The sequence below is a fragment of the Myotis myotis genome, unplaced genomic scaffold (genome assembly GCF_014108235.1).
Source record: "Myotis myotis isolate mMyoMyo1 unplaced genomic scaffold, mMyoMyo1.p scaffold_m19_p_11, whole genome shotgun sequence".
Classification (NCBI taxonomy): domain Eukaryota; kingdom Metazoa; phylum Chordata; class Mammalia; order Chiroptera; family Vespertilionidae; genus Myotis; species Myotis myotis.
Window position 1 is genome coordinate 4,525,270 of NW_023416315.1, and position 24,452 is coordinate 4,549,721.

Below are 24,452 nucleotides of genomic sequence, written 5' to 3' on the forward strand. Positions count from 1 at the left end.
TTTCCCTTCAATTACTTTATAAATCCCTCCAGGACTTTTATAAAGCCTGTCAGGCCACCCTAAAAAGTGTCTGGAGTGAAAAAGTGCAATAATAGCCTGGTTCACTTGTAAGGGAACAGCGAGCAGACTTCTGCCTGATGCTGAGACACACACAGGGTGGGACACGGAGAGGTTAGCAGAGGCGTGTGGGCCCTCTTCCTGAATCCTGAGTAAGAACAATGTTTTAAAGCCGTAGTTTCCACATTTATGCCGTAAGGACTCAGCTGCCTTACCAAGAAATGCAAAGAGAAACTTTGACCAGCCTCAAACTTTAAAAGCCTCTGTCTGGTGTCATAAAAAATATAAGCATTATTTTTTTCCTTCGGATCTGCTCTGCTCCTGTTCACGGACTCCTTGCCTCGGGAGCTCTCCTGCTGTCTTCGTTCTGTGGAATTCTTCCCGAGCTGCTTGTTATGAGAACCCTAGGAGTTTCTTCCCCGGGAGATGTGGGGGTCTAACAGTGAAATGCTGACCAAACTCGGCTCGGCAAAGCTCTGATCGTACAGACTCCAAGCTGTTTTGCATCCCGACCAAGATTCTGCAGTGCAGTTTTCCATGGCCTCCCTCTGAACAAAATGCTGGGAATGCATGTCTACGGGGTTTTTGATTGTTGACACTATTACAGATGTCCTCCACTTCCTTCCCCTTTACAGACGGAGAAACTCAGAAAACAATCCCATTTATTACTGCAACAACAACAAAAAATAAGCTACCTAGGAATAAATTTAACCAAGGAGGTAACAGACTGTACTTGGAAAACTACAGGACACTGAAGAAAGAAAGAGATGAAGATACAAGTGGAAGCATCTACTGCATTCACGGATTGGAAGGATTAACATTACTATAATGTCCATACTACCCAAAGCAACTGACAGATCCAAAGCAATTCCTCATTAAAGAACTCTAATAGAGGTTAGATTTATAGGATGGCATAAGCCCTGATTCTGTCTCATATCATCACCTCTGTGATGGCTAGTCTGTATAATTAAAATGAAGTTTAAATCAGTCATTAATACAACATAGGTTTTTTGAACACCAATATGCCAAGCACAATGCCAAGCACAGAATGATGAACAAAAAAATAAAATTAAAAATGGTGAGCAATAGGTTAACAAAAATCGCAAAATCACAAATATCCATTCTTAAAGATAACGTGAAAATTAATAATAATTATATAAGTATATAAATGCAGATCTAATTACATTGAGAGAAACTGGAGAGCAAGAGAATTTTTGCTGATCTCTTCATTATACGTTAAGAGAGAGTCAGTAATAATGAAATTGTTCTTGAATATGGCAATTTTGAAAATCACAAAGCTAATCACATGTTGTTACAAACCTATTGTATAAACTATAAATTATTTAAAATAAATGTAAAACAAAAATATGCACATAATTAATATTGTACTTAATGAAAATATTGTAAATTGCATGAAAAATAATACATAAAAAGATGTACCAGCTTGGCCCAGTGTGGCTCAGCAGTTGAGCGTCAACCCAGAAACCAATAGGTTGCTGGTTCAATTCCCAGTCAGGGCTCATTTGAAAAATAAATAAATATATATATATATATATATATATATATATATATATATATAATAAATAAATAAATAAATATAAAAAAATAAATATATATATATGTATATATATATATATATATAATCCATATAAAAATAATTCAATTCTCCAGTAGGTGAAAACATCCCTTTCACTTGGATAAAGGCAATAAATTGCAATACTATGCTGTCTATTTGCGAAATACCTAAAGCAAAAGAGAAAAAGGTAAAAATGAAATGATATATGAACATATTTTTTTAAAATATGTTTTTATTGATTTCAGAAAGAGGGAGAGGGAGAGAAAGATAGAAACATCAATGATGAGAGAGAATCATTGATTGGCTGCTTCCTACACACCCCACACTGGGGATCAAGCCCGCAACCTGGGCATGTACCCTAACCTGGAATTGAACTGTGACCTCCTGGTTCATAGGTCAACAACCACTGAGCCATACTGGCCAGAATGAACATAGTTTAGAAGATAGAGAATTTTAAGTGTTTTTTTTTGCATGTGATATCAGAATGCGTATAGGTAAGTAATACATAAATATCCTGTACAGGTTGGGATTATAGGTGATTTTACAATTTGTAATTTCTATATTTCCAGTTTTTTTTCTGAAAAGAAATATACTTCAACATTAGAAAGGAGGTGAAGTTTTTATACAGAAACATGACTAGTTCTTATTTACTATTTTTTCTTTGACAGAATGTCTCATCTTCCTAGCCTAATTAAGCAGACAGGTCAGTGCTTTGTTATTTTAGCAAAGATGAATAAGTCTGGGAATCAATGGTTATGAGCAGGGAATATTCTTAGACATCATGACCTTGATTTCAATGTGTCTCTGTGAATGCGGAGTATGAAGTGAGCTGGAAAGTGTTTATTTTTCTCCTTTGAAGGAATATTTATTTTTACCTGATGTGTTTGCCCCCAAAGCTCTTGAGATTTCTATTGTTCTGCCTTTCTATTAATTGACAGCTTTGAAGTGTTTATTTCATTTGGTAGGGATACATGCATTGCAAATGTTTAACTACAACAGAGATGAGCCATCATCCTGATCCCAGCTTGAGGTGCAATATAAATTTTAAAATGAGTATTTTAATCATTTATATAGGGTGACAGTAGCCAGTCATCAGCTCCTCACCACCCCCCCCCCCGCCCCCCGCCGCCCCATTCTGGGATCTCTGGTCTACACAGCAGTATTTTCCACACCTGCAAAGCGTGCTCTTGCCCCAAAGCATTTCTGATCATTCACAGGCTCACTTGTCCAGAGCTAAGTTCTTAAAAAATCGCTTACACTCGTTCCTTTTGCTAAGTTCCACCTGTATTTTACCGTCACTGGAGACTTTTCTTCCCCTCTCTGCACAAGGCCCCCCTGGCCCCTTTTCTTTCCACTTACTCCTGAGCTGTTTTAACTTCTCTTTTTAATGCTGAGGGATTAAATTCAGCTCCAGTCTTTCCCCACAGACATGTAATCCCAACTCATGCCAAACTCAGCTCAGCAAAGAAACTTCCAATGAGCAGGACTCTCTGGAGTTGGAAGGCATTTTCTTAAGCCTACGTTTTGGGGTCTCATTCCCTTCCCCAAACACAAGTATTTCTTCCTAATACATAGCAGATTCTCCCCAAAGGGAGTTGGGGAGATTGTGATTTTCCTGTCTTTTTCATGACACTATAGCTCAGTGTTGCTGAGAATAGGGTTCCTTCACCAGCCCTGTGATCACATTAAAAATGCAATTTCTTTGGCATTAATCCACACCTACTGAATCAGAAATTCTAGAAGTTTCTCTGGCCATTCTGACACGTGCAAAAGTGAATAACCAATGAATATACTGTGCAGCAATATAGGAAAAAACAACATGCATGCTCTCAAAATCTATTCCACCTCAATGGGTCATATTAAGAATGGCAGAATAGGGATGGAAATGGGGGTGGGGCAGTGGAGAGATACCTGTACATACAAATCAGAGTTAGAGTCATGCTCCCTGAACTTGCCTCATCTTCAGCTTCACTATTCAATAGCTCTCTCTGTTCTACCTCCACCTTCTTCCTTCATCACACAGTTCACTCTAATTCACTGAGGGATGCCTACACACCTACCTCATCTGGAACTTTCCCTGTGCTTTCCACACACAAGACCTTTCCCACGCCAGTCTTACCTACTTCTCAAGGTTTCCTTTCATCGTCTCCCTGACTTCCTGCTTTAACAGCCCAACCTTCTAGTATAATTTTACTAGTCCTGATACTGAATTTTATCATTCATTTAGCACACCTTCACCACCAATACAAAACTGGTCTCCTTCTGTCAGTTCAATAATAAAGAACTGTTCTAACCAATGGACAATAGAGTTAGACTCCACAATCTTAATTAATTACTGACACTTTTAATTCATATTTTTTGTCCCTTAGACTATAATTCCCATGACTATGGTCAATTTGAGCCAGATTGCAAAGAATCTTGGAGAGAGTATATTTTATCCTATACACAAAGGTGAGACTGGAGGCTGTCATGGGGATGGTCTGGCAAAGAATGCCTGTTAGGGGATAAGGTGCAGAAAGAAGCCACCTGAGTGAGATATGATGATGACAGTTTGGTCTCAAGTTGGGAAGGGGGAGCTTTGCAAGTAAAAATACTTTAAAACTTGAGACAGACAGAATCAAGCTGGAGAAAGGGATCAGGGAGAAGTGCATCTGTCTGCCATCCATGGATGATGAGGGAACCATTTAGTGAGAGGAGAGCCCAGGGAAGGAAGCAAGGGTGAACATGCTACCACCTACCCTTTCTCCTGTAATAACCACCTAACAGGTCTTTCGGTTCCTCTTCTTCCCTCCTTATTGGAAAGGGAAGCAGTGAAATTAACCTTCTGACCTGTTCAAGAGTTCTCAGATTCAGGGAGGAGAGGACGGAAGTACATAGGTGAATGGCTTGTTCAAGGTCACATAGTTAATAAGGGTCAGGAATCAAACACCAGAGTTCCAACTCTTAAACCTTTGCACATCTGCCTCTTTAACCCATCCCCCAACTGAGACATGATACATAACCATCTTTGGTCAGCCTAACTCTATCACTGAACTAACTCACTCATCCTAACTCTAATATTGGACTCTTTCTTGTAGCATATATCTTTTCTAAGGATTGATTCTTGTCCTCGGTATCCTGAATAAAAAAAATCCACTGACTTCTTGGAAAACAAAGAAATACTTTTGGGGGATAGTGAGTATGAATAGATTCTAACTACAGGCAGCACTAGGACTTAATGTTAGCTATGTTTTTATAAGAAGGAGCTTTGACAGATGCAGGCTTATTCTATGCAATAGAGTTTGTTGAAAAAGTAGAATGTTACCAAATACCTTTCATCATATATTTTTACAGGATTTTTATAGGTTTGCCTGTAAACTGTATTTCTAGTTAGTCTAAATATGTCTAAATTATTCAGGTAAAACCTGAATATTTTATTGAAATATCTAAAATCTCTAGTGTTTCATGTCAGTTACCATTTTATACTTCTATTTAAATTGAATAAAGATTTGAATTTAAATAATTTTCAATTCTTAAATGCAAATACCTCAAAAAATTTGACAAGTCTGATACCTTAAAATTTGCAATTCAGATTTCACAAGGAAAACAGAACAGTCCACTTTCTTTATATATAGACTAGAAGCCCGGTGCACAAAAATTTTAAACCTTTGCACATCTGCCTCTTTAACCCATCCCCCAACTGAAACATGATACATGATGGGGGGGGGGGGAGGGTCCCTCAGCCTGGCCTGTGCCCTCTCGCAGTCTGGGACCCCCTCGGGAGATAACGCCCTGCTGGCTTAGGCCTGCTCCCGGGTGGCAGAGGGCAGGCCTAATCCCTAGGTGCAGCCCCTGGTCAGGCTCAGAGGAGGGCTGATTGGGGGGTTGGGGCGCCGCCCCGTGTCATGCACAGAGCAGGGTGGATTGGGAGTTGCGATGCCACCCTCAGTCACGCTCAGGGTAGGGCCAATTGGGGGGTTGGGGCACCGAACCCTGTCACACTGAAGGCAGGGTCGATGGGGAGGTTGCGGCGCCAACCCCTGTCACACACAGAGCAGGGCCCATCAGGGGGTTGGGGCGCTGCCCCCTGTCATGCACAGAGCAGGGCCCATCAGGGGGGTTGGGGCTCCCTACCCTGTCACGCACAGAGCAGGGCCCATCAGGGGGGTTGGGGCTCCCTACCCTGTCACGCACAGAGCAGGGCCCATCAGGGGGGTTGGGGAGCTCCCCCGTCACGCACAGAGCAGGGCCGATCAGGGGGTTGGGGCGCCGCCACTCTCACACTCAGGGCAGGGCCGATGGGGAGGTTATGGCTCTACCCTGTCACACACAGAACAGGGCCTGTGTGTGTGTGTGGGGGGGGGGGGGGTTGGGGCGCCGCACCCTGTCACACACAGAGCCGCAGGGTGATCAGGGGGTTGGGGAGCTCTCCCCTACCAGGCACAGAGCAGGGCCGATCAGGGGGTTGTCACGAACAGAGCAGGGCGGATAGGGAGGTTGTGGCCTCGCCCCTATCACACACAGAGCCGCAGGGCGATCAGGGGGTTTGGGCGCTGCCCCCTGTCACGCTGATCCCGGTGCTTGGAGGCATATTACCCTTTTACTATATAGGATAGAGGCCTGGTGCATGGGTGGGGCCGGCTGATTTGCCCTGAAGGGTGTCCTGGACCAGGGTGGGGGTCCCCACTGGGGTGCCTGGCCAGCCTGGGTGAGGGGATGATGGCTGTTTGCAGCTGGTCACACACCCTTCAGGGTGGGGGTCCCCACTGGGGTGCCTGGCCAGTCTGGGTGAGGGGCTGAGGGCTGTTTTCAGGCTGGCGGGTGACTGAAGCTCCCAACTGCTCCTTTTTTTCTTTTTTTTTTTTTATTCTGGGCCAGCTTTAGCTCTGGCTCCAGTTCTGAGGCCTCTGCTGGGTTCTATAATCGAAACTCTGTATCAACTCCAGCTCTGTGATCCCAGCTCGCTGAAAGCTGGTTTCTGGGGTTTTGTTTAGCTTCTATATTTGTTACAGTGTTTCTTAAACTGCAGGCTCAGAGGCCGGCAAGGCAGGCGGGGAACGTTGGAGTCCTCCATCACTGAAGCAAGCAAGCCTCATGTTAGTTTCAAGCTGCCTGGCTGCCGGCCGCCATCTTGGCTGGCAGTTAATTTGCATATTGCCCTGATTAGCCAATGGGAAGGGAAGCGGTCGTATGCCAATTACCATGTTTCTCTTTTATTAGATAGGATATATATTCCCTTTGTAAAGAAGATCACTGACTCTCGTGTGTCTGGTGGTATGTAGCTTCCTTCCTGTTCATTTTGCCATGATGGTTAACATCATTGTTGACAATATTTGCAATCATTGGCTTGCCATTTGTTCATGTATTTAGAATGCTTATGAATGAAAGTCTTCTTTTTAAATATAATTTAGTATTTTGAAAAATCTCAAAGTAAAATTTTAACTCATCATAACAACTGAAAATATTTATTCAAAACAGGTTAATCCTACTTGCTGTTTACTATTGCATATTCGCCATATTGCATGCAATTCTTTTTTATGTTTTTTTCCACTTCCCCAAGGGAATGAAAATCATTTTATTCAACTTTAGTCAGTCTAGAAGAATGCTCACCCAAGATGTATGAATTTATGCACACTTACCGTCTTCTGAGGATGATCTATAACACCTGTTTTCAATTAAAGTGCAGGAAATAGCCTGTATAATGCATGTTCTGTCAGAAAAGCAATATGGGAAATGAACGCTAACATTTCATGAGGCTGCTACATCACTTCGTATTGAAAAGGTAAGTCAATCAATCAATCTTGGAAAAAAATGACTGGTGCTCATTTTATGTGAAATACTGCCCGACATATTCAAAAGGAAGTATGATAGGGAAACCTACTTCTCAAAGTTTTTGCATTATAATCAGTGGCATCCTAGTATAATAGGAGCCAAAGAGAAGAAGAAAAATAATGCTTCCCCTGGGTACCTGAGTGGAAAGAAAGAGCATAACACGGAAAGAAAGTGAAACTGATGAGATGAGTAAAAGATAGAACACTGGAAATGGAAGACAGGGTTGCCCTGCCTTATAATCTACTTAGGATGTAAGTAGAGAGATGCTGCTAAGAGAGACGAGAAAGAACTCCTCCACCCATTAAATAACTAGAGGGAGGAAAATACCTTAAAATAAGTTTCACAAAATGCGTCAGTCAATCATCACATACCCTCATCCTTGAACATAGAACTTTAGGAGCTTTCTGAGCAGAACACTACAGCCCTTCTTAGAGGATTCACACTGTTAGCCCTGTAGCCTTGGGGACTTATATTGAGAGGCTTCTATGACCATTAATCCACTTCCCAGTGAGTAGTCTTGACGGATTCAAGAAGAGAAGTCAAGGATTGGTCAAACATCATTCTCTCTCTTCCCCCGGCAATGCATTTGGCTTTGTGCAGACCTGTACGTGGAGCTCACATACAGCTTAGTATGAAAGGCACTGTGAAGAGCAGTTGAAATTGAAATGTTTGAAATGTCAGAGGACTTAAATGAAGTTGGGTTAGCCCGGCCTCACTTTCCTGGTCATTGAAGGCTTTTCCGAGAGTAGAAAGCCTATGCTTTCGCTGTGGATTCTATATAAATAAAGAATCTTCACATGAGACATCTGTTTTAATTAAAGCTGGAAAATGAAATGCTTTGTTGGAGAAACAAAGCTATCTCTTCTCTCAGCTTTCTAGCCTGCAGGTACTTGCCTGAATTTAAAATCAGAAATGCCTCAGTGGTAACAGCCATGCATGGGCAGGCTTTCCCAGCCCCCTGGAATAGCAGAGAGACATTTACATTTGAGTGTGCTCACATCCCCAAGTGATAATCCACTTCTGAGGTGCTACAGTGTCTTTCCAAGAATTCAAAACATCATCATTTGTTAGTTATACTAGGTTTTAGGCAGCTGACAACAGAGAACAGTGTCCTCACCTAGAGATTTGCAGTAGATGCTGCCAGGAGGTCAATGACAGATCAAGAGAATGAACTGGAACTGATACCTCCCTTCCCCAGACAAGAAGCAGGGATGGGGCTCAGTCAGCATCCTCAGAGAATACTAACACTAAGCCTAGAAAAACCAAAACCATGCACAAACCCAAAGCTGGGGCAAGTAAGAAAACTGCAGACACAGCCTTGGCCAATATCGCAGGAACAGGAAAGGGAATGGCAGGGTGTGAAGCAAGGATGTCCCAGAAAGCGCCTTGCAGGTGTGGCTGGAGTGCCTGACATGCCTGTTCTTTGAGGCTGAGACACAGAGCAAGCTTCACAAGGTCAGAAGGTATGGATCACAGGTATGAAGTCAGGACATACAGGTAATAAGCAAGACGGTAGTCTATACAGTTAGATAACGCAATAAAGGTTTCAACTATAATGCATTCTATCGACCAGTGAGAATATTCAGATTTACTGTAGTGCCTGGGAGAGAAATAGGTTTCAGAGCATCTTACCATTGAAACCCTTGCTTGTCAAACCCTCTTCATTATATATAAACCTCCTCTTGTTAGTTGAGTTACATTTGTTAATTTAAAAATAAATAGTATTCTTTAACATACGCTACACTAATGCGACTTTCCATGATCTTCCACAATATCCCTAATCTCAGAGGGCATACCTGCTGTGTGACTGCCCATCTGGATATGGTACCTATATTGCCATCTACTGGGAATTACTTCAAATCACAGACAGACACAATGAGAAATGATGTGAAAAAAATTCAGCCCTATGTAGGTGACATTCTGGTAAAATTTCTAGTGGATGAAAGAGGTAAAAATAAGCACTGTGTGCTACCTCTGCTCTCATTTCTAAAAGAATACAAACAGCTGGTGTGAATTTCTTCATTCAATGTGATTTTGTTGGTGCAATCCACACTTCATCACCTGATTTTTCTAAATGTTCTATTTTTGACACAAAGGATGTTTCAAACTTTTATTAATAAAAATAGATAAGTTTGAATTTATTCATATGGAATGGGAAATTATCAGTACTTCTTAAATTCATATTTTATTCTAAATAGTGATATCCTGATGTTGCATATTCTCATTCTTTTGATGATGTTTTCTCAAATAGAATGGAAATGACATGTGTCATAAAAAGTGTAATTTAAGGCAAATAAAACAGAAAATCATGGGAAATGTAATATAACACATCAAAATGGAGACTTTAAAATTCGTTTCACTGTACTGCTAACAAATTAGATCCAGAAAGTTCTGGTGATAAAACAAAGCCACTGTTTTCAAAACTGCCTGGAACTGGCACAAGAACAGACATAGAACAATGGAACAGAACAGAGAACCCAGAAATTGACCTAAGCCATTATGCTCAAATAATATTTGACAAAAGAGGCAAGAGCATACAATGAAGTCAAGACAGTCTCTAGGACAGCTCCTAAGACAATGGAAACTAAGGAGAAAATAAACAAATGGGACTACATCAAAATAAAAAGCTTCTGTACAGCAAAAGAAACCATCAACAAAACAAGAAAGCCCACTGCCATGGGAGAACATATTTGCCGATGTTATCTCCGATAAGGGTTTAATATCCAAAATTTATAGGAAATCATGCAACTTAACAAAAGGAAGATAAACAATCCAATCAAAAAAATTGGACAAAAGACCTAAATAGACTCCTTTCAAAAGACGACATACAGAAGGCCAAGAGACATATGAAAACATGCTCAAAGTCACTAATCACCGGAGAGATGCAAATCAAAACGACAATGAGGTGTCATCTCACACCTGTCAGAATGGCGACCATCAGCAAATCAACCAACAACAAGTGCTGGCAAGGATGCTGAGAAAAAAGGAACCCTCCTGCACTGCTGGTGGGAATACAGACTGGTGCAACCACTGTGGAAAACAGTATGGAGTTTCCTCAAAAATTAAAAATGGAACTACCATTTGACCCAGTAATCTCACTTCTAGGAATATATCCGAAGAAATCAGAAACACCAATCAGAAAGGATATATTCAACCCTATGTTCATAGCAGCACAATTTATAATAGCTAAAATTTGGAAACAGCCTAAGTGCCCATCAGCAGATCAGTGGATTAAAAAACTGTGGTACATCTACACAATGAAATACTTCACTGCTGTAAAAAAGAAGGAACTTTTACCATTTGCAACAGCATGGATGGACCTGGAGAGCATTATGCTAAGTGAAATAAGCCAGTCAGAAAAAGATAAAAATCACATGATCCCACTCATTTATGGAATATAATGAACAACATAAAGTGATGAACTAAAATAGATCCAGAGACACAGAAGCATCGAACAGACCATCCAACTTCAGAGGGAAGTTGGGGTGGGGGTGGGGAGGACGGTGAAAAATCAACCAAAGGACTTGTATGCATGCAGATAATCATAACCCATGGACAGAGACAGTAGGGAGATGAGGGCATGTGCTGAGAAGGGAAGGGGAGGAGGTGGTGGGAACGACCGGGAAGACCTCAATGGGGGAAAAAGGAAACATATGTAATACTTTAAACAACAAAGAATAAAATAAATTCTTATTGAATTAAAAAAAAAACAAACTATTATGTGGTAGTAACATTTAGGGCAAGAATAGCAACACTAAGAGAAGATACACTCTAATTTAATCTTTACGACACAAAGATTATAAAGGGTTCATTTTTCATTTAATTTCTTTAATAAGACTTTAAGGATCTGGAAGCCATCTACACAAACCAATTTAGCAAATATTTCTTGGGTACCAATAATGGATCGTACCCAAGCATGTAGAAAATGTTTACATTTGTCTACAAAAGAAGTGGTATTTCTGGTTATTAGAAAAATGTGCTCATTCTAAATTATACATATCAGAAATTATTTCATTATTATATTTGACTTTGCTTCATATAATAAAACTAGAGGCCCGGTACATGAATTCATGCACAGGTGGAGTCCCAAGAAGTGTGTGTGTGGGGGGGGGGAGTGTGAGGGGGCAGGCACAATCGGCCCTTCAGGTGGGAGGTGGGACGCCCTTGGCAGCCCAGGATCCAGATCTGTCCTGCTAAAGTTCACTCTGGTTGTCGGGAGTCACCTGGTGGCTGCTCTTATATCCTTTCTTCTTTGCAGAGCATCTAGGGAGGGGAAGCGGCTGCAGTGCCCGAGGCTGACTTCCAGGAGGCCAGCGGTGCTGTCAGGGTCATGCAGGCAGTGCTAGTCCATCAGTGCCTGGCCCATTCTCCAGAGATTGAACCTGTAGGACTACTGAGGGAGTGATAGGTGGGCTGCTGGGATGGGTTGGTCAGCTGAGTGGCGCCCCCACTGTGGGAGCACGCTGACCACCAGGGGGCAGCTCCTGCTTTGAGCATCTGCTCCCTGGTGGTCAGTGCATGTCATAGCAACCAGTCATTCCAGTCGTTAGTTCTTAATGGTCACTTGGGCTTTTATAGATAGATTAGATAGATAGATAGATAGATAGATAGATAGATAGATAGATAGATAGATAGATCGATCCACCAGAAGGCTTGATCCATTGGAAATCTTATATTCTTCTTCATTAGAAGTTGACAAACGTTAAGAAAGCAAAGAGCTCAATATGTACCATCTATCCGTGTCTGTACGTATCGCAGAAGTGACTTGTATTCACAAAGCTACATATGCCTTTGCCTTCTGATCTTTGAATTATGCTTAACATAGATTGCATCAATCTTGAAAAATTATATGACAACAAAGAGCCTTGAAAGTGCATCTGATTCATCCTGTTGGCATCAGCAGGAAATGCAGAAAAGTTATGCTCGACAGGTGAGGGTTATTATTTAATGACTATAAAGCTACAGAATCTGAGAATTCTTTTCCAGTAAGTCTGTTTTTGAGTTCAATGTCCTTTGCTATCAAAACAGTCCTCAATATATGTGACTGAATTTATGCCGCTGTAGGTTAAATTTATGTTCTCAGTAAAAAGAGAGAACACTACGACACTGTACATTTAGGATTTTATCAGTGAGCTCCATGGAGTGGCAACTAATCATGAGAACCCTCTCAAAAATTCCCTTTCATGTCAAAATTAATGTTCAAATATCAGATTTATACCATAGGCTAGTCTCAGATTTCTCTTTTAAGGAATTTTTTTTTCACTTAGCCATATTCTACATTACAGGATTATTGTTTTTAAGCTTAAGGGGAGAGTTTCAGTATCCTTTTTTAGCTTCGACATTCTGAAGAACAAATTATGAGTTACTTACCTGGATTTCAGTATATTGATTTTCTTTAGTACTTTGGGTTCAATTCATTCTGTATCAAGAGAAAAACAGACTCCTTACTCCAGGAGATTTACACTTGGCCATGCATTGGGTAGTATGATGAAGAAATGCTATATAGAGTGATAACCAGCCAAAAAGTTTGGCTTAGAGAGAAAAAGGCTGCAAAGCCTTCCCAAAGTCTCTATTTACCTTCCCTGAAGTTATGAAGAAAGGAAGTGACAATGTCTCTTAAAACACTTCCCACTGCCATAGCCCTGACACTGGATGGGGTCCAGGCTTATCATCTGAACACTCTATTTTAGAGGGAAAATCATGCTTAAGGACAGAGTTCAATTGAACTGAATCATTATCAGAGTTTGTGACACTATCTTCTAGGTATATTCAACCAAATTAATCACTGGTGCTTGCATCCACATCATGGTTTGTGGGCTTCTTTTTTGATTCAGTAATGTCAGTCTAACAAAAACAATTTACATTCCCTAAGCAAATCCAGACTCTGAGCAGGCCTCATACATAAGAACTCATTCCAAATGATGATCTCTCAACAGACCAACAATGTTATACAGTTTGCAACAGGTTCTTATTAGTCATATTTTCTCCCCTTCTATGACCTTTGGTTTAACTGCATCTACTCCAAAGTGCAGAAATGCTTGGAAAAGATAGATGTGGGTTATACAGCAGATCATCCAATTAGGACAGTAAAAATCACTAACACATTTATCCCTGAAACATATGTGTATGTATTTGGTCTTTGGAATTAATGCCTTCTTAAAACAGAGAAAATTTTTTATTCGGGTCTAGCATATTTTATTCAGTATTGTGTCTATGCACGCCGTCCATGTCATATGCGAAGCTGAGGTTTGCTGATTTTCAGTGCAATAGATGGTTTCACTGGATAATTACACACCATCACTTATCCATCCCATTCTCCATGATCGTTACTTCCAATTTTATCCATTACATCGAACATTGCCATGAGCACTTTTTGACAAGTCTTGCTGCATATGTGTAGCCATAAAATATAGAAAGTACAGTGGAATTTCAACGTTATAAAAAATCTCTTCTTTCAAAGACAACAGATAATACCAAATGGTTTTGCAAATGCTTATCTAACTTTTATCTCCACCCTCCAGCAGTTTATGAGAACCTGCTGCTCCAAATTCTTGTAGAAACTTGGTATTGTCAACCTGGATAGCCATTCGGAGGTTCAGAGGCACACTAGTGGTTTGGTTTTGTATTCCACCAGTAATTAATGATGTTGCACCACTTTTCATATTTGCATTGACCATTTTGATATCCTGCTCTGTGAAGTGCTTGGTCAAGTTTCTTGCCTATTTTCTTCAGGATTCTGTGTTTTTCCTATTGATTTGTCATTTTTTTTCTACATTCTGGGTCTTTTCTACATGATGTGCTTTGCAAATATTTTCACCCATTCTCTCTTTTCTCTTAATGGTGACTTTTGATCCACTATTTTAATGTAGTCCAATTGATCAATCTTTTTTATTGTTAATGCTCTTGGGATTCTTGTTTAAAAATATTTCTCTACCCGAGATCATAAAGAAGTTCTTCCATGTCTTCTAAAATCTTCCTTGTTGTGCCTTCAAATTCTACATTACATCAGCGACAGTTGCTTTATAAACTGTATAAAAGGTCAAGATTATTCTTCTTTCGTACAGCCATCCAATTGACATGGTCTCATTTGTAGAAACAGCAGTCTTTTCCCACTTAACTTCAGTGCCACCCTTGTACTATATAAAAATTTAAGTAGTATTTTTCTGTATCTGGTTTCACTACTTTTACCAACAATACTGAGAATGGAAGCAAGCTTGAGCAAGTGCTGGTTATGCCTCACCCTTAAGAAATAAGGTGATGATTTATTTCTCTTATAATTTTGGGGTAAAGCAAAGAGAAAATATCACAATAATGGAAGGACATGAGTGCATGAACACACGCAAACACACACATGCACACTACTAACTTCCAAAAAAAGTCAGTCCCCATTCTAGCTTCTTACTTTCCAAAGAACGTATTAGAACATATTTTTTGTTTCCCTATGCATTTTACTATCCTATATACACCTATATAATACTGTAATAATAGTTTTCAAAACAACTAATACATGCAGCATTTAGAAAGACAACTTGAGAAATTTTTCATGTAAATATATATGGGCTTGTAACAGTTCTCTAAAACCTGGGATTCCACATTTTTCTTCACATTGCCTCACTAAAATAGTGTTTAAAAGTAAGCTTGATTCAGATCAGGGGACTTCCAATTTCCTGAAAATTCCAAGTTCATATGATACTTAAAAAGCTTTCCACCTTATCAACTCAATCATGTAAGTGCTTCTCTTAAGAAACCCACTGTGTAATTTTATGTAGTAGAAAGTGAACATCTGTAGTAAGGCTCTGGGAAGCTATAATAAAGGTAAGTCAACCTTCAACATGAAGGTCACCTCAGTTCCATCACACATTATGTGCACGATGGTTTCCTTCTCCCAATAAAATGCCTGCTACGCTTTCAATAACCATAAACATATATTAAAAACTCACAATTAGGGTAGTAACGATGCCTTTTAAATAGTGCTAAAAAGTTTAAAAGTACAAAACCTCTCAGAAGGCTAATATAATATGCAAAATAAATTATTATGCCACTTCATTTAGTGAATTTTAAGTAAGCTTCTGTAGCGACTCATGCCGTCAGTTTATTTCACTCAGCTGAACAGTCTAATAATATTTTCATTAAATATTTATATGAACAATCAAACGCTGCAAATGAAGAGCATATCCCTTGACATTCGAGATGGCTGCAGGCTGGTATCAGCAGTTTGTTATGTTGGTAGGGCTCATTGGCTCTGGCTTCGAAGGATGCTTGCCATTAGCTTTGAGTACCTTATGTCTGACCTTAGATGAAAGGCTATTCATCATGTCTTCTAATTTCTAAATTTTATCTCTTCATGGAGAAAGTCCTGATGATAGAGAATTGAGTGCATTTAAAAGGTGGGATCATCTTACGCTAATTCAGCCAAGGAAATTGATTAACACAGCTCATTTTTCAAAGCAATAGAAAATAAACTCTTTGGTCTTATATATTTAAGATCATCCTGCTCACATGGTTTAATTTATATTTCCCACAAGTGAAGGTACATCAAATATTTCACTCAAGATTTATATGCTATTTTTAAATGTAGGAATGTATGGTAGTGTGGTGACTACAATCTGATGGGAACATTTAATCTAAATCCTACAAATGTAGTCACATGTTAAGTCTGTGTAGTTCTCCCCCTTAAGTATTTCTCTCACTTTCATGGTTACAATTTGTGATCACTGGAATTTAACATTTAAATAATCTGTATATTATTTAATTACCAATCTAGAAATTAGATTCCTATCACAAGTTTCAAATAAACACACACTTACTTGGATGGCTATTTTGAGTACTTAACAGATTCTAACTAAAACTTAAAAAGGTAATAACTAATTATTAACTTCATTATACAACTAGAGGCCCGGTGCATGAATTCATGCACGGGTGGTGTCCAGCCAGCCAGCCCTGATCAGGGCCAATCGGGGCCAATCGGGCCAGGCCTGCAGAGGAGAGGGGCTGCAGGCGGTTGGCAGGCCAGCGTCCACCCCTGCCGAACTCCAGTCAAATTCCTGGGCAAGGGGACCATTTGCATATTTCCCTTTTATTATATAGGATTTGTATTCATCCCTTGTGGTTAATGGGACATTTAATCTTCATCACTATTAGGGCTGATCCACATGTATCCCAGGGCCACAGGGCAGCCTGAGAGCCTGTCACAGCTCCAGGCTCAGTTCTCCTGGCTGACAGGGAACATTGTCCAAACCTGCAGAGCCCCGGAGTCTCACTGCCCGCAATTCTTAGTATATTCAGGCAAAGGGAACTTTGATGTGCAGCATCAGGCCTTTTAGTCACATAAACAGGCAACAGCTCCAACCTCTCCAGGTGTCCTAGGGCCTGGCTCATCATCTCCACTTGTTCTGAAAACCACAGACCTTTGATCAAGCCCCCTTGTTGCAAAACCTCTTCTCTCGCATAATCTTTCCAATTCTTGAAAATGTAATACAATGTCCTCAGTAAGTTATATATTTGTAATAGCTTGAGTGACCACATGATTTGTCATTCAATGAAAACGTGTTGGAGAATGAGGTACTAATAATCATGGCAAAGTAACAGGCAGAGCAGCCATCTTAGCTGAGGCTCCCCAGAAGCAGGCCCTGGTTTGTATTAAAGCAATTCCTTGGGCTGAATTCCCAGGAACACCCGGTAGAGGACAGGCAGCAGAACGGTGGTGGGGGCAAGCCGAGAGAGAACACCCCGATGTCCAGAGAGGATGGTTATCGGACAAAAAAACCAGGCATCGGTTACACTGGGTTTTAAGTCAAGTAATAATTTTCTTTTGTGTGTGGGATACATATGTCCCAAATACTACACGAGACATACTTATTCCAGGAACAAATTCCTTCCTAGTGTCTTGTATTTTTATTTGCCAAATCTGGCAGCTCTCCCCAAGAGGTCTGTGGAGAGAGGAGTGTGGGTCACACCAAGGGCCAGGGATAAGGGAGCTAGAGTGGAAGTCTCGCACTCGCCAGTCACTGGCCAGGCAGAGAGCTGTGTAGGGGTCTGTTTCCTGGCCCGCCCAGCTCTCTGTGTGCTCACACACAGGGGCTCCCAGGAGTCTGTGCCTCCTAGAGGGTAGCCCTCCCACAGAGAGACAAGTGCTGCCTGTTGGGGAAGAAGTCACGCTGGGGCTTCCGTGCACAGAGATGACAAAAATGTGATGGCGCAGACGAGCAGAGCACTGCCTGACAGCACCCGCTGTCATCCCAGGGAAAGTGAAAAGAGTGGTCGTCCTAACACAGCTCGTTGTCCACACTTATGTCTTGAAAGAGCTCCTGAGACAGAGGAAGTGAGACTCTTTGGAACTAAAGGGTAATGAGGTCCCTCCACGACACTACAAAAATCAGCTGACCCTCCCACACTCATAATGTTACATCTTGCCACAAAGTGCCTTGCCACAAAAATTAAGTGGGATGTGTTCTCTCCATTTTCCAGACATAGAAATGGATTTATTCCCTGGAGACTATTTTAACATGCCAGACATTAAAAGGTCATGAAATGAAACTTCTAGCTTTACTTCCAGACAAATGTAGCCATTTATGATATATTATCCTCCCGGAAGTGGCACTAACATGCACATTACTCACACACTACCTGAAGATTAATTGGACCTTCATGTGATACAGAAGACAATGGCTCCCAAAATTAAGAGTGAAAAAAAAACACACCTCAGAGTAGGAGACAAAATATGAAATAAGCTTCCTTTCCTTTAGGTTCTTCTGGAACGTCCATAGCCTGAACGTAATGTATGGGCATCCCAGATCATTAGGATCCTAATTACTACTGGAGGTTTCCTCTTACCCTACGGACTTGTACAGTTAAATTATTCTAAAAGTTAACTACAGTTTTCTGACTCCTTGGGGTAATACAGGAAGGAGTAAAATGAAAAGTTGCCTCAAGGTTCAAAATAGGCCTTTTTTTCTGTAACATATAATATCTAATTACCCACGATAGAAACATCCCTATTTTACACAGGTACATTACAGCTTCTACCACTGAACTTGGCCATCAGTTGGCTTGTCGCCCTGTCAGTGCACGCATGGAAGTGAGTATGCAGTACGTAATGGTACAAGGAATAGAAAAATGGTCAGATGATTAGGGTGACGTCCTAGAGACACTGCTTATTCCCACTACAGAGCCCATCGTGGTATACCTTCCTTTCAGGAAACATGAACATTGACTTAAGTCCAGAGACCTAATAGTTGTCCTGTGTAACACACACCGTTACAGCACACCCAAAATTAACAGTGCCTCTTCCCTTTGCTAAAACTGCTCCATCGCACTGTCATGGGGTCACTACATCCCCTCACTTCTCTTGGAGGAGAGCTGCTCCTTCCTTAAAAAGCTCTAGGGAGCACACACCAGGAAGCCGTCTCTACTGTTCCCTGGCATGGTTAAGTGTTTCCTCTAGCCCCCATACAGTGCAGTGCATATATTACCTTCACAGCATGATGATTCGGTGTATTTTACCTACTTATGTATCCCATTCCTTGCAGAGGAAATATTTTTGAGAAGATGAGATCTACCTTTCTTTGTATTCTGTAAATTTAGCAGAATATTCAGAACTCATAGGGGCATTTCAATAATAGTGTACAGAAGGAATGATTGAAAGAATGAGTGAATGAATGACTGGCTGAATACTGAAGCTGAGAATAAATAACTATGAGATGCAGAAAAGAAAATGCCCAAGTCTTCAGATTAAATACAGATCTATTTCTTTCTACACTGAGCCTCAAATAAGGCTACAAGAGATGATTACTTGGTGGTATATTTATGACATAATGTATTAATACCATAGTTAAATAAAAATATTAAATTCATTGTAGGCCCTGGTCAGATAGCTCAGTTGGTTAGAGTTTCATTCAGATACACCAAGGTTTGGGGTTGAATCCCCGGACAGGGCACATACAAGAGTCAACCAATAAATGCACAAATAAATAGAACAACAAATTGATGTTTCTCTCTCTCTCTCTCAACAGTAAATATTTTTTAAAAATTAATTGTAAAACTTTTTATAGGTACATCTTTATCAAAAATGTTATAATATACACAACTGTTTATATCCTATTTTAAATCATGTTTATGTTCATATAGGTGCACCTATGTATATGTATATGCATACATAAGCAAATAAATGATTATAGAAATTTACTATGAGGATAAAATAGCAATTTTTCATTTATATATGTCTACAGCATCTTATCTCTTAAGAGTTAAAGAAGAGGATTAACAACTTCTTGAATGTGTTAAAGAAGACAATTGGCTCTATCAAAGTCGACTAACAATGATATTTACGTCAGACCAAAACCAAACATACTGATCTTAAATTCTTTAATTCCCATGAAAATAAAATTTAATTTAGTCTGATCAGAAAAAACTGAGACTGCCTAAGATCAATAAATTTGGATTCTAGTAATCAAGGACTGTGCTATCATCAAAGGATTATTCTCCCCGTTATTTAATTAGAATCTGGTAATTGTCACTTTGCACATAAATTAAAGTCTTTGAGGCATGTTAGATGATACTCTCACATTTAAATGTTTTTCATCTTTAATCTAATTTATAAACATGAATTAAGTAATCTTCCAAAGTGGCTATTTGAAAATGTTATATCTCTTCAAAGTGATTATGCCAAAAATGTCTACTTAGTGTCATTGTACTAAATTTTGCAAATATACACTTCACAGGTAAACTAATCCATCACTTTCTCCCCAGTTACCATGTACTCTAACACTAAATGATATGTTATAAGCATCAGGTATCAGTGCTTTCACCTGGGACTTGGGCCAGTGGGCAGTTTTATCCTTTATATTCTAATTCTGAGCTTCTGGGGAGTTCCCAAGGCTGCAGTTCTATTCCTTGGAGATAAAGTGGACAGTGGTCTTTTACACCTAGCTCTTTAGGAAAAAATATCCACCACTAAAATATCACTTAGGCACCATATTGTTGGCGAAATAAAAGAAAGAACTGTTTTATATATTATCTTTCTGTTTGCACTAAATGAAAAGAGACATATTCAGGTAAACACAAGTAATGGGGGTTTATTATGAGGATATACTGAGAAATAGCAAAGAAGAAGTATATTTGAGTGCCACATTAAAAACTCTCCAAAGAGGGGGCTAAAGTCCTCTTCCATGCTCTTGGTATCTTCCTTCACTAAGCCAAAGGCTACCAGCTCTACTCAGTCACCTGGTCAGAGACCAAGAAAATGCTGGCCAGTATGGCAGGGTCACATGGTCAAGGTAGGCAATCTCTTCATAAAGTTTTTCTCAGGGAGGACTGAATAATATCACATCTTTAGCAAATGTCCAAGGGGACAAAATAAGTAGTAGGTATCTGAGAAAAGAATGGCAACACAAACATCAAGGATGGTGAAGTCTCAGGATACTTCCTGAATGGAAATAACCATTGATGAAACTCTGTGTGTGGTTGCATTCCATATGTGAATTATTTTATTTAAGCATTATAACAACACTGGAGGGCAGATATTGCTAACTTCACCTTACAAATGAGGCCCAGAAATGTAAAACACTGGATCAAGTTCACACAATTCATAGGAACTATAATATCAGCTGAGGTTTGGCTGATATTAAATCTAGTTCTTGCCTCAACAACACCACACTGCCTTTCATAGTAACCATTATAAAATCAATGAATGGTTATGGTTGAATCTCCTGCAGATTAGTCACAGGCACACAGAACAATCTCTCAGTCTTGCTAACATGGAGTATATTAAAGCTAAATATATTTCTGCCCTATTTGGGAGAAGGAGAAATAGGGATTTTACATGTTCCTGGATACGAAATAGTGATTTTCCATTGGCTCATAACTAACTGGAGGCAACATTCAGGTGCAAACCCAAGATCACCAGGAATACTAGGTGTAACGGTTAATAATGCGGATTTTTTTTTCAATAGATAGAGTTACACATATGTTGCTACTAGAGGCCCGTTGCATGAAGAGATTCATGCAACAGGCCTTCCCTTCCCCTGCTGCTGGCACTGGTTTCCCTCCGGCACCCGGGACCCAGGCCCTCGCTCCTCCAGCCAGAGCCTTCAGTCTTCACTGCTCTGGCCAGAGACTTCAGTCTTCTCTCCGCCACATCGCGCCTACGTATACAAATTAACCACCATCTTTGTTGGGCTAATTTGCACACTCTCCTGATTGGCTGGTGAGCATAGTGGAGGGATGGTCAATTTACATGTTTGTATATTATTAGGTAAGATATTAGCGATTTGATATGTATGCTATTTTGTTGTATTGACAATAAGCTTCAAAACTTCATATGTCAAATTTGCTGAAGGTGTTAACATCATAGATATTTTTACACTTAAAAATGTTTAATTTTGTGCTAAAAAAAAGAGCATTTGCGGGAAGTTTTAACTCATTACTTTATTTTGAAGAAAAGTGCTGCTGAATACTTCGGGAAGCTTATGGTGAACATGCTCCATCTCAAGATACTTGTGAACGCTGGTTTAAACGCTTTAAAAGTGATGATTTCTATGTGAAAGAAAAAGATATCCAGGTCAACCAAAAAAGTTTGAAGACCAGCAATTACAAGCATTAGTGGATGAAAATGCGTGTCAAACTCAAAAACAACTTGCAGAAAGATTAAACGTTGCTCAGCAAACAATTTCTGATCATTTACAAGCAATGGGAAAGATTTTAAAGGAAAATGGGTGCCACATCAATTGAACGAAAGACAAATGGAAAACCGAAAAGTCATCAGTAAAATGTTGCTTCAATGGAACAAAAGAAAGTCTTTTTTGCATCAAATTGTGACTGGCGATGAAAAATGGATTTATTTTGAGAATCCCAAATGCACAAACTCACGGGTTGATCCAGGTCAACCATCAACATGGACTGCAAGGCCAAAAATTGCTTCAGAAAGAAGACAATGCTCTGCATTTGGTGGGATCAGGAAGGTGTGATGTATTATGAGCTTCTAAAACCAGGTGAAACCGTTAATACTGATCACTACTAACAACAAATAATCAATTTGAATCACACTTTGATCACGAAACGACCAGAATGTTCCAGAAGAGATGGCAAAGTAATTTTGCTTCATGATGACACACTTCAAAACCAGTTAAAGACACGTTAAAGGACCTTGCCTGGGAAGTATGAACCCACCCGTTGTATTCACCAGACCTTGCTCCTTCAGATTCCCACTTGTTCCGATCGATGGCACACGCACTTTCTGAGCAGCACTTCAAAACATACGAAGAAGTGAAAAACTGGGTCTCTGAATGGTTTGCCTCAAAACAAGAAAGGTTCTATTGGGACGGTATCCACAAATTACCTGAAAGATGGGGAAATGTGTAGCTAGCAATGGATATTACTTTGAATAAAGCACTTTTGATGTTTCTCTTGAAATTACCGTGTTTTCTTTGATGACAAAATCCACGATTATTAACCGGCACACCTGGCAGAGAGAAGCAGGAAGACCTGTCCAAGTCCCCTGGCGGGTGCTTCTCCCAGGCGCCACGCTGCCTCTTCCTGCTGGACAGCCAGCGTTCTTCCTGAGCTGGAGAAAAAATATTCATAGTTCAAACCATGGCTACATCACAGATACTTTGGCATGCTGCACACAGCGTTTTGTTCTCTGTGGAACAAATTTCATGTAATAAATATCTCTTAGAAAACCTCATAAGGCATCCACTGACTCCAGAAGAATTTAGACCTTTGATCCTAGGTCAGAGTATGTTTGTTGTATATTAAAAAGTACTTCTCGTGGAATTCAGCAAAACAGTAGCAAAATAATGTTTAAAAATTTTTGACTCTGCTTATTGGGGATAATCTGTGAATTTTAGAAATTGTAATCAAATTTTTATTCCATGGAAACCAGTGGAGATGGTAGTGATAAAATAAAAAAAAAAACACCAAATAATAAGCAAAATTTTATTTCTGAAGCATACCCTGTTCTTCTTTCAGCGAAACAAATTTTGGTAAGTGTTTTTCAAGGTATAAATTGAGCTATTGGGGAGAAAAAAAAAAAACCAGAAAAATATGCATAATGACAATAATACGATTTATGAGCCTGAAGACTTTCAAGCCAACCTCCATCCCTGAGAGATGCCTTGCTGGTATGTAATATATGTTATCAAAAAAGGAGGAAGCGCATCTAAAGGGATTATCTTTCCCTTCTAGTTTATAAAATGGTATTTTTAAAACCTTCTCTGAAGCCTGAGAGAACATTCACAAAATTCAAGAGTGCAAGCAGCCTTCCTCTTCCACAGGCAACAAGGACTCCTGATTGGTTGAAGGCCACAGCACACCAAGCTCCTTTTAAACCCCTTGCCCTCTGGGCCTGTGAATTCCACTGAAATGTATTCTGCCTTCTAAGTAATGCACTTTCATCTCCCACTTGCATCTGTGAAGGCACTTCACTCCTATGGTACTAAAAGCAGTGTTAGTCATTCTACACTTGCGAGGGATCACCTCTCTGTGGGATCCCTCTGGCTAAAACCAATGAACATATGCCATCTTCTGAGTCTCCTCAACTTCCTTCCTCCCAGAGAAAACAGAGTTTATAAAACTACAAAGTGGTAAAAAATATTTATTCATTTCCAAGAAGAAGTGAAGTGCAAATATGGTCTCTTTTGCACAAAATAAGGGGTCAAGCGAGTAAGATATTCCAGCAACAGTGCAGTGATGGGAAGGTCTGGAGGGCAGTCTCCTGATTCGCTGATATGACCTGACTGGCAGACAGACTGGCAGACACCTCTTCTGCTTCCCAGCAGGCAGGAGGAGGGCGTCTGGAGTCTGCTGCCTCTGTGGCCCCGTCAGGCAACAGTAGCCTGAGTCCTCGTCTCATCTCCTTACCACAGGGGCTCTGCCACCTCTCTCCTGGGACCTCAAGACACACTAGCTAATTTAATCTTTAGACTTTCCTTTCATTCTCTTCTCTCTTTCATCCCTGAAAGGGCAGAAATTTTAACCTCAGGGCTAGGAAAAACTGATGCTGACTGTTAAA